Here is a 12,567-nt window from a genome sequence, read left to right as displayed (position 1 = left end):
AGGTACACATCCAAAATGTATTACTGAGTTGAAAGAAGTGGATTCTGGTGCATGGTTTTGAAACCGCAGTCAGAAAAAAAATCACAACCATATCAACATGTTAATAACCCCCGGGGCTGTCGTTTTGGTCAAAAAATGAAAATTCTAAAAGTTCTGTTTTATCTGCTTTAAACTCTAGGTACACATCCAAAATGTATTACTGAGTTGAAAGAAGTGGATTCTGGTGCATGGTTTTGAAACCGCAGTCATAAAAAAAATCACATCCATATCAACATGTTTATAACCCCCGGGGCTGTCGTTTTGGTCAAAAAATGAAAATTCTAAAAGTTCCGTTTTTTCTGCTTTAAACTCTAGGTACACATCCAAAATGTATAACTGAGTTGAAAGAAGTGGATTCTGGTGCATGGTTTTGAAACCGCAGTCAGAAAAAAAATCACAACCAAATCAACATGTTTATAACCCCCGGGGCTGTCGTTTTGGTCAAAAAATGAAAATTCTAAAAGTTCCATTTTTTTCTGCTTTAAACTCTAGGTACACATCCAAAATGTATTACTGAGTTGAAAGAAGTGGATTCTGGTGCATGGTTTTGAAACCGCAGTCAGAAAAAAAATCACAAACATATCAACATGTTAATAACCCCCGGGGCTGTCGTTTTGGTCAAAAAATGAAAATTCTAAAAGTTCCGTTTTTTCTGCTTTAAACTCTAGGTACACATCCAAAATGTATTACTGAGTTGAAAGAAGTGGATTCTGGTGCATGGTTTTGAAACCGCAGTCAGAAAAAAAATCACAACCATATCAACATGTTTATAACCCCCGGGGCTGTCGTTTTGGTCAAAAAATGAAAATTCTAAAAGTTCCGTTTTTTCTGCTTTAAACTCTAGGTACACATCCAAAATGTATTACTGAGTTGAAAGAAGTGGATTCTGGTGCATGGTTTTGAAACCGCAGTCAGAAAAAAAATCACAACCATATCAACATGTTAATAAACCCCGGGGCTGTCGTTTTGGTCAAAAACTGAAAATTCTAAAAGTTCCGTTTTTTCTGCTTTAAACTCTAGGTACACATCCAAAATGTATTACTGATTTGAAAGAAGTGGATTCTGGTGCATGGTTTTGAAACCGCAGTCAGAAAAAAAATCACATCCATATCAACATGTTTATAACCCCCGGGGCTGTCGTTTTGGTCAAAAAATGAAAATTGTAAAAGTTCCGTTTTCTCTGCTTTAAACTCTAGGTACACATCCAAAATGTATTATTGAGTTGAAAGAAGTGGATTCTGGTGCATGGTTTTAAAACCGCAGTCAGAAAAAAAATCACAACCATATCAACATGTTAATAACCCCCGGGGCTGTCGTTTTGGTCAAAAAATGAAAATTCTAAAAGTTCCATTTTTTCTGCTTTAAACTCTAGGTACACATCCAAAATGTATTACTGAGTTGAAAGAAGTGGATTCTGGTGCATGGTTTTGAAACCGCAGTCAGAAAAAAAATCACAACCATATCAACATGTTAATAACCCCCGGGGCTGTCGTTTTGGTCAAAAAATGAAAATTCTAAAAGTTCTGTTTTATCTGCTTTAAACTCTAGGTACACATCCAAAATGTATTACTGAGTTGAAAGAAGTGGATTCTGGTGCATGGTTTTGAAACCGCAGTCATAAAAAAAATCACATCCATATCAACATGTTTATAACCCCCGGGGCTGTCGTTTTGGTCAAAAAATGAAAATTCTAAAAGTTCCGTTTTTTCTGCTTTAAACTCTAGGTACACATCCAAAATGTATAACTGAGTTGAAAGAAGTGGATTCTGGTGCATGGTTTTGAAACCGCAGTCAGAAAAAAAATCACAACCAAATCAACATGTTTATAACCCCCGGGGCTGTCGTTTTGGTCAAAAAATGAAAATTCTAAAAGTTCCATTTTTTTCTGCTTTAAACTCTAGGTACACATCCAAAATGTATTACTGAGTTGAAAGAAGTGGATTCTGGTGCATGGTTTTGAAACCGCAGTCAGAAAAAAAATCACAAACATATCAACATGTTAATAACCCCCGGGGCTGTCGTTTTGGTCAAAAAATGAAAATTCTAAAAGTTCCGTTTTTTCTGCTTTAAACTCTAGGTACACATCCAAAATGTATTACTGAGTTGAAAGAAGTGGATTCTGGTGCATGGTTTTGAAACCGCAGTCAGAAAAAAAATCACAACCATATCAACATGTTTATAACCCCCGGGGCTGTCGTTTTGGTCAAAAAATGAAAATTCTAAAAGTTCCGTTTTTTCTGCTTTAAACTCTAGGTACACATCCAAAATGTATTACTGAGTTGAAAGAAGTGGATTCTGGTGCATGGTTTTGAAACCGCAGTCAGAAAAAAAATCACAACCATATCAACATGTTAATAACCCCCGGGGCTGTCGTTTTGGTCAAAAACTGAAAATTCTAAAAGTTCCGTTTTTTCTGCTTTAAACTCTAGGTACACATCCAAAATGTATTACTGAGTTGAAAGAAGTGGATTCTGGTGCATGGTTTTGAAACCGCAGTCAGAAAAAAAATCACATCCATATCAACATGTTTATAACCCCCGGGGCTGTCGTTTTGGTCAAAAAATGAAAATTGTAAAAGTTCCGTTTTCTCTGCTTTAAACTCTAGGTACACATCCAAAATGTATTACTGAGTTGAAAGAAGTGGATTCTGGTGCATGGTTTTGAAACCGCAGTCAGAAAAAAAATCACAACCATATCAACATGATAATAACCCCCGGGGCTGTCGTTTTGGTCAAAAAATGAAAATTCTAAAAGTTCCGTTTTTTCTGCTTTAAACTCTAGGTACACATCCAAAATGTATTACTGAGTTGAAAGAAGTGGATTCTGGTGCATGGTTTTGAAACCGCAGTCAGAAAAAAAATCACAACCATATCAACATGTTTATAACCCCCGGGGCTGTCGTTTTGGTCAAAAAATGAAAATTCTAAAAGTTCAGTTTTTTCTGCTTTAAACTCTAGGTACACATCCAAAATGTATTATTGAGTTGAAAGAAGTGGATTCTGGTGCATGGTTTTAAAACCGCAGTCAGAAAAAAAATCACAACCATATCAACATGTTTATAACCCCCGGGGCTGTCGTTTTGGTCAAAAAATGAAAATTCTAAAAGTTCAGTTTTTTCTGCTTTAATCTCTAGGTACACATCCAAAATGTATTACTGAGTTGAAAGATGTGGATTCTGGTGCATGGTTTTGAAACCGCAGTCAGAAAAAAAATCACAACCATATCAACATGTTAATAACCACCGGGGCTGTCGTTTTGGTCAAAAAATGAAAATTCTAAAAGTTCAGTTTTTTCTGCTTTAAACTCTAGGTACACAACCAAAATGTATTACTGAGTTGAAAGAAGTGGATTCTGGTGCATGGTTTTAAAACCGCAGTCAGAAAAAAAATCACAAATATATCAACATGTTTATAACCCCCGGGGCTGTTGTTTTGGTCAAAAAATGAAAATTCTAAAAGTTCAGTTTTTTCTGCTTTAAACTCTAGGTACACATCCAAAATGTATTACTGAGTTGAAAGAAGTGGATTCTGGTGCATGGTTTTGAAACCGCAGTCAGAAAAAAAATCACAACCATATCAACATGTTTATAACCCCCGGGGCTGTCGTTTTGGTCAAAAAATGAAAATTCTAAAAGTTCCGTTTTTTCTGCTTTAAACTCTAGGTACACATCCAAAATGTATTACTGAGTTGAAAGAAGTGGATTCTGGTGCATGGTTTTGAAACCGCAGTCAGAAAAAAAATCACAACCATATCAACATGTTTATAACCCCCGGGGCTGTCGTTTTGGTCAAAAAATGAAAATTCTAAAAGTTCCGTTTTTTCTGCTTTAATCTCTAGGTACACATCCAAAATGTATTACTGAGTTGAAAGATGTGGATTCTGGTGCATGGTTTTGAAACCGCAGTCAGAAAAAAAATCACAACCATATCAACATGTTAATAACCACCGGGGCTGTCGTTTTGGTCAAAAAATGAAAATTCTAAAAGTTCCGTTTTTTCTGCTTTAAACTCTAGGTACACAACCAAAATGTATTACTGAGTTGAAAGAAGTGGATTCTGGTGCATGGTTTTGAAACCGCAGTCAGAAAAAAAATCACAACCATATCAACATGTTTATAACCCCCGGGGCTGTTGTTTTGGTCAAAAAATGAAAATTCTAAAAGTTCCGTTTTTTCTGCTTTAAACTCTAGGTACACAACCAAAATGTATTACTGAGTTGAAAGAAGTGGATTCTGGTGCATGGTTTTGAAACCGCAGTCAGAAAAAAAATCACAACCATATCAACATGTCTATAACCCCCGGGGCTGTTGTTTTGGTCAAAAAATGAAAATTCTAAAAGTTCAGTTTTTTCTGCTTTAAACTCTAGGTACACATCCAAAATGTATTACTGAGTTGAAAGAAGTGGATTCTGGTGCATGGTTTGAAACCGCAGTCAGAAAAAAAATCACAACCATATCAACATGTTAATAACCCCCGGGGCTGTCGTTTTGGTCAAAAAATGAAAATTCTAAAAGTTCTGTTTTTTCTGCTTTAAACTCTAGGTACACATCCAAAATGTATTACTGAGTTGAAAGAAGTGGATTCTGGTGCATGGTTTTGAAACCTCAGTCAGAAAAAAATCACAACCATATCAACATGATAATAACCCCCGGGGCTGTCGTTTTGGTCAAAAAATGAAAATTCTAAAAGTTCCGTTTTTTCTGCTTTAAACTCTAGGTACACATCCAAAATGTATTACTGAGTTGAAAGAAGTGGATTCTGGTGCATGGTTTTGAAACCGCAGTCAGAAAAAAAATCACAACCATATCAACATGTTTTGGTCAAAAAATGAAAATTCTAAAAGTTCCGCTTTTTCTGCTTTAAACTCTAGGTACACATTCAAAATGTATTATTGAGTTGAAAGAAGTGGATTCTGGTGCATGGTTTTAAAACCGCAGTCAGAAAAAAAATCACAACCATATCAACATGTTTATAACCCCCGGGGCTGTCGTTTTGGTCAAAAAATGAAAATTCTAAAAGTTCCGTTTTTTTCTGCTTTAATCTCTAGGTACACATCCAAAATGTATTACTGAGATGAAAGATGTGGATTCTGGTGCATGGTTTTGAAACCGCAGTCAGAAAAAAAATCACAACCATATCAACATGTTAATAACCACCGGGGCTGTCGTTTTGGTCAAAAAATGAAAATTCTAAAAGTTCAGTTTTTTCTGCTTTAAACTCTAGGTACACATCCAAAATGTATTACTGAGTTGAAAGAAGTGGATTCTGGTGCATGGTTTTGAAACCGCAGTCAGAAAAAAAATCACAACCATATCAACATGTTTATAACCCCCGGGGCTGTCGTTTTGGTCAAAAAATGAAAATTCTAAAAGTTCCGTTTTTTCTGCTTTAAACTCTAGGTACACATCCAAAATGTATTACTGAGTTGAAAGAAGTGGATTCTGGTGCATGGTTTTGAAACCGCAGTCAGAAAAAAAATCACAACCATATCAACATGTTTTGGTCAAAAAATGAAAATTCTAAAAGTTCCGTTTTTTTCTGCTTTAATCTCTAGGTACACATCCAAAATGTATTACTGAGTTGAAAGATGTGGATTCTGGTGCATGGTTTTGAAACCGCAGTCAGAAAAAAAATCACAACCATATCAACATGTTAATAACCACCGGGGCTGTCGTTTTGGTCAAAAAATGAAAATTCTAAAAGTTCAGTTTTTTCTGCTTTAAACTCTAGGTACACAACCAAAATGTATTACTGAGTTGAAAGAAGTGGATTCTGGTGCATGGTTTTGAAACCGCAGTCAGAAAAAAAATCACAAATATATCAACATGTTTATAACCCCCGGGGCTGTTGTTTTGGTCAAAAAATGAAAATTCTAAAAGTTCCGTTTTTTCTGCTTTAAACTCTAGGTACACATCCAAAATGTATTACTGAGTTGAAAGAAGTGGATTCTGGTGCATGGTTTGAAACCGCAGTCAGAAAAAAAATCACAACCATATCAACATGTTAATAACCCCCGGGGCTGTTGTTTTGGTCAAAAAATGAAAATTCTAAAAGTTCCGTTTTTTCTGCTTTAAACTCTAGGTACACATCCAAAATGTATTACTGAGTTGAAAGAAGTGGATTCTGGTGCATGGTTTTGAAACCGCAGTCAGAAAAAAAATCACAACCATATCAACATGTTTATAACCCCCGGGGCTGTCGTTTTGGTCAAAAAATGAAAATTCTAAAAGTTCCGTTTTTTCTGCTTTAAACTCTAGGTACACATCCAAAATGTATTACTGAGTTGAAAGAAGTGGATTCTGGTGCATGGTTTTGAAACTGCAGTCAGAAAAAAAATCACAACCATATCAACATATTAATAACCCCCGGGGCTGTCGTTTTGGTCAAAAAATGAAAATTCTAAAAGTTCCGTTTTTTCTGCTTTAAACTCTAGGTACACATCCAAAATGTATTACTGAGTTGAAAGAAGTGGATTCTGGTGCATGGTTTTGAAACCGCAGTCAGAAAAAAAATCACAACCATATCATCATGATAATAACCCCCGGGGCTGTCGTTTTGGTCAAAAAATGAAAATTCTAAAAGTTCCGTTTTTTCTGCTTTAAACTCTAGGTACACATCCAAAATGTATTACTGAGTTGAAAGAAGTGGATTCTGGTGCATGGTTTTGAAACCGCAGTCAGAAAAAAAATCACAACCATATCAACATGTTTATAACCCCCGGGGCTGTTGTTTTGGTCAAAAAATGAAAATTCTAAAAGTTCCGTTTTTTCTGCTTTAAACTCTAGGTACACATCCAAAATGTATTACTGAGTTGAAAGAAGTGGATTCTGGTGCATGGTTTTGAAACCGCAGTCAGAAAAAAAATCACAACCATATCAACATGTTTATAACCCCCGGGGCTGTCGTTTTGGTCAAAAAATGAAAATTCTAAAAGTTCCGTTTTTTCTGCTTTAAACTCTAGGTACACATCCAAAATGTATTACTGAGTTGAAAGAAGTGGATTCTGGTGCATGGTTTTGAAACCGCAGTCAGAAAAAAAATCACATCCATATCAACATGTTTATAACCCCCGGGGCTGTCGTTTTGGTCAAAAAATGAAAATTCTAAAAGTTCCGTTTTTTCTGCTTTAAACTCTAGGTACACATCCAAAATGTATTACTGAGTTGAAAGAAGTGGATTCTGGTGCATGGTTTTGAAACCGCAGTCAGAAAAAAAATCACAACCATATCAACATGTTAATAACCCCCGGGGCTGTTGTTTTGGTCAAAAAATGAAAATTCTAAAAGTTCCGTTTTTTCTGCTTTAAACTCTAGGTACACATCCAAAATGTATTACTGAGTTGAAAGAAGTGGATTCTGGTGCATGGTTTTGAAACCGCAGTCAGAAAAAAAATCACAACCATATCAACATGTTTATAACCCCCGGGGCTGTCGTTTTGGTCAAAAAATGAAAATTCTAAAAGTTCAGTTTTTTCTGCTTTAAACTCTAGGTACACATCCAAAATGTATTACTGAGTTGAAAGAAGTGGATTCTGGTGCATGGTTTGAAACCGCAGTCAGAAAAAAAATCACAACCATATCAACATGTTAATAACCCCCGGGGCTGTCGTTTTGGTCAAAAAATGAAAATTCTAAAAGTTCTGTTTTTTCTGCTTTAAACTCTAGGTACACATCCAAAATGTATTACTGAGTTGAAAGAAGTGGATTCTGGTGCATGGTTTTGAAACCGCAGTCAGAAAAAAAATCACAACCATATCAACATGTTTATAACCCCCGGGCTGTCGTTTTGGTCAAAAAATGAAAATTCTAAAAGTTCCGTTTTTTTCTGCTTTAAACTCTAGGTACACATCCAAAATGTATTACTGAGTTGAAAGAAGTGGATTCTGGTGCATGGTTTTGAAACCGCAGTCAGAAAAAAAATCACAACCATATCAACATGTTAATAACCCCCGGGGCTGTCGTTTTGGTCAAAAAATGAAAATTCTAAAAGTTCCGTTTTTTCTGCTTTAAACTCTAGGTACACATCCAAAATGTATTACTGAGTTGAAAGAAGTGGATTCTGGTGCATGGTTTTGAAACCGCAGTCAGAAAAAAAATCACAACCATATCAACATGTTTATAACCCCCGGGCTGTCGTTTTGGTCAAAAAATGAAAATTCTAAAAGTTCCGTTTTTTTCTGCTTTAAACTCTAGGTACACATCCAAAATGTATTACTGAGTTGAAAGAAGTGGATTCTGGTGCATGGTTTTGAAACCGCAGTCAGAAAAAAAATCACAACCATATCAACATGTTAATAACCCCCGGGGCTGTCGTTTTGGTCAAAAAATGAAAATTCTAAAAGTTCCGTTTTTTCTGCTTTAAACTCTAGGTACACATCCAAAATGTATTACTGAGTTGAAAGAAGTGGATTCTGGTGCATGGTTTTGAAACCGCAGTCAGAAAAAAAATCACAACCATATCAACATGTTTTGGTCAAAAAATGAAAATTCTAAAAGTTCCGCTTTTTCTGCTTTAAACTCTAGGTACACATTCAAAATGTATTATTGAGTTGAAAGAAGTGGATTCTGGTGCATGGTTTTAAAACCGCAGTCAGAAAAAAAATCACAACCATATCAACATGTTTATAACCCCCGGGGCTGTCGTTTTGGTCAAAAAATGAAAATTCTAAAAGTTCCGTTTTTTTCTGCTTTAATCTCTAGGTACGCATCCAAAATGTATTACTGAGTTGAAAGATGTGGATTCTGGTGCATGGTTTTGAAACCGCAGTCAGAAAAAAAATCACAACCATATCAACATGTTAATAACCACCGGGGCTGTCGTTTTGGTCAAAAAATGAAAATTCTAAAAGTTCAGTTTTTTCTGATTTAAACTCTAGGTACACAACCAAAATGTATTACTGAGTTGAAAGAAGTGGATTCTGGTGCATGGTTTTGAGACCGCAGTCAGAAAATAATCACAAATATATCAACATGTTTATAACCCCCGGGGCTGTTGTTTTGGTCAAAAAATGAAAATTCTAAAAGTTCCGTTTTTTCTGCTTTAAACTCTAGGTACACATCCAAAATGTATTACTGAGTTGAAAGAAGTGGATTCTGGTGCATGGTTTGAAACCGCAGTCAGAAAAAAAATCACAACCATATCAACATGTTAATAACCCCCGGGGCTGTCGTTTTGGTCAAAAAATGAAAATTCTAAAAGTTCTGTTTTTTCTGCTTTAAACTCTAGGTACACATCCAAAATGTATTACTGAGTTGAAAGAAGTGGATTCTGGTGCATGGTTTTGAAACCGCAGTCATAAAAAAAATCACATCCATATCAACATGTTTATAACCCCCGGGGCTGTCGTTTTGGTCAAAAAATGAAAATTCTAAAAGTTCCGTTTTTTCTGCTTTAAACTCTAGGTACACATCCAAAATGTATAACTGAGTTGAAAGAAGTGGATTCTGGTGCATGGTTTTGAAACCGCAGTCAGAAAAAAAATCACAACCATATCAACATGTTTATAACCCCCGGGGCTGTCGTTTTGGTCAAAAAATGAAAATTCTAAAAGTTCCGTTTTTTTCTGCTTTAAACTCTAGGTACACATCCAAAATGTATTACTGAGTTGAAAGAAGTGGATTCTGGTGCATGGTTTTGAAACCGCAGTCAGAAAAAAAATCACAACCATATCAACATGTTTATAACCCCCGGGGCTGTCGTTTTGGTCAAAAAATGAAAATTCTAAAAGTTCCGTTTTTTCTGCTTTAAACTCTAGGTACACATCCAAAATGTATTACTGAGTTGAAAGAAGTGGATTCTGGTGCATGGTTTTGAAACCGCAGTCAGAAAAAAAATCACAACCATATCAACATGTTTATAAACCCCGGGGCTGTCGTTTTGGTCAAAAAATGAAAATTCTAAAAGTTCCGTTTTTTCTGCTTTAATCTCTAGGTACACATCCAAAATGTATTACTGAGTTGAAAGATGTGGATTCTGGTGCATGGTTTTGAAACCGCAGTCAGAAAAAAAATCACAACCATATCAACATGTTAATAACCACCGGGGCTGTCGTTTTGGTCAAAAAATGAAAATTCTAAAAGTTCCGTTTTTTCTGCTTTAAACTCTAGGTACACAACCAAAATGTATTACTGAGTTGAAAGAAGTGGATTCTGGTGCATGGTTTTGAAACCGCAGTCAGAAAAAAAATCACAACCATATCAACATGTTTATAACCCCCGGGGCTGTTGTTTTGGTCAAAAAATGAAAATTCTAAAAGTTCCGTTTTTTCTGCTTTAAACTCTAGGTACACAACCAAAATGTATTACTGAGTTGAAAGAAGTGGATTCTGGTGCATGGTTTTGAAACCGCAGTCAGAAAAAAAATCACAACCATATCAACATGTCTATAACCCCCGGGGCTGTTGTTTTGGTCAAAAAATGAAAATTCTAAAAGTTCAGTTTTTTCTGCTTTAAACTCTAGGTACACATCCAAAATGTATTACTGAGTTGAAAGAAGTGGATTCTGGTGCATGGTTTTTAAACCGCAGTCAGAAAAAAAATCACTTCCATATCAACATGTTTATAACCCCCGGGGCTGTCGTTTTGGTCAAAAAATCAAAATTCTAAAAGTTCATGTTTTTCTGCTTTAAACTCTAGGTACACATCCAAAATGTATTACTGAGTTGAAAGAAGTGGATTCTGGTGCATGGTTTTGAAACCACAGTCAGAAAAAAAATCACATCCATATCAACATTTTTATAACCCCCGGGGCTGTCGTTTTGGTCAAAAAATGAAAATTCTAAAAGTTCCGTTTTTTCTGCTTTAAACTCTAGGTACACATCCAAAATGTATTACTGAGTTGAAAGAAGTGGATTCTGGTGCATGGTTTTGAAACCGCAGTCAGAAAAAAAATCACAACCATATCAACATGTTTATAACCCCCGGGGCTGTCGTTTTGGTCAAAAAATGAAAATTCTAAAAGTTCCGTTTTTTCTGCTTTAATCTCTAGGTACACATCCAAAATGTATTACTGAGTTGAAAGATGTGGATTCTGGTGCATGGTTTTGAAACCGCAGTCAGAAAAAAAATCACAACCATATCAACATGTTAATAACCACCGGGGCTGTCGTTTTGGTCAAAAAATGAAAATTCTAAAAGTTCCGTTTTTTCTGCTTTAAACTCTAGGTACACAACCAAAATGTATTACTGAGTTGAAAGAAGTGGATTCTGGTGCATGGTTTTGAAACCGCAGTCAGAAAAAAAATCACAACCATATCAACATGTTTATAACCCCCGGGGCTGTTTTTTTGGTCAAAAAATGAAAATTCTAAAAGTTCCGTTTTTTCTGCTTTAAACTCTAGGTACACAACCAAAATGTATTACTGAGTTGAAAGAAGTGGATTCTGGTGCATGGTTTTGAAACCGCAGTCAGAAAAAAAATCACAACCATATCAACATGTCTATAACCCCCGGGGCTGTTGTTTTGGTCAAAAAATGAAAATTCTAAAAGTTCAGTTTTTTCTGCTTTAAACTCTAGGTACACATCCAAAATGTATTACTGAGTTGAAAGAAGTGGATTCTGGTGCATGGTTTGAAACCGCAGTCAGAAAAAAAATCACAACCATATCAACATGTTAATAACCCCCGGGGCTGTCGTTTTGGTCAAAAAATGAAAATTCTAAAAGTTCTGTTTTTTCTGCTTTAAACTCTAGGTACACATCCAAAATGTATTACTGAGTTGAAAGAAGTGGATTCTGGTGCATGGTTTTGAAACCTCAGTCAGAAAAAAATCACAACCATATCAACATGATAATAACCCCCGGGGCTGTCGTTTTGGTCAAAAAATGAAAATTCTAAAAGTTCCGTTTTTTCTGCTTTAAACTCTAGGTACACATCCAAAATGTATTACTGAGTTGAAAGAAGTGGATTCTGGTGCATGGTTTTGAAACCGCAGTCAGAAAAAAAATCACAACCATATCAACATGTTTTGGTCAAAAAATGAAAATTCTAAAAGTTCCGCTTTTTCTGCTTTAAACTCTAGGTACACATTCAAAATGTATTATTGAGTTGAAAGAAGTGGATTCTGGTGCATGGTTTTAAAACCGCAGTCAGAAAAAAAATCACAACCATATCAACATGTTTATAACCCCCGGGGCTGTCGTTTTGGTCAAAAAATGAAAATTCTAAAAGTTCCGTTTTTTTCTGCTTTAATCTCTAGGTACACATCCAAAATGTATTACTGAGTTGAAAGATGTGGATTCTGGTGCATGGTTTTGAAACCGCAGTCAGAAAAAAAATCACAACCATATCAACATGTTAATAACCACCGGGGCTGTCGTTTTGGTCAAAAAATGAAAATTCTAAAAGTTCAGTTTTTTCTGCTTTAAACTCTAGGTACACATCCAAAATGTATTACTGAGTTGAAAGAAGTGGATTCTGGTGCATGGTTTTGAAACCGCAGTCAGAAAAAAAATCACAACCATATCAACATGTTTATAACCCCCGGGGCTGTCGTTTTGGTCAAAAAATGAAAATTCTAAAAGTTCCGTTTT

Source organism: Crinia signifera, chromosome 6, assembly GCF_055691185.1.
Source record: "Crinia signifera chromosome 6, ASM5569118v1, whole genome shotgun sequence".
Classification (NCBI taxonomy): Eukaryota; Metazoa; Chordata; class Amphibia; order Anura; family Myobatrachidae; genus Crinia; species Crinia signifera.
Note: the sequence above shows the minus strand (reverse complement) of the source record.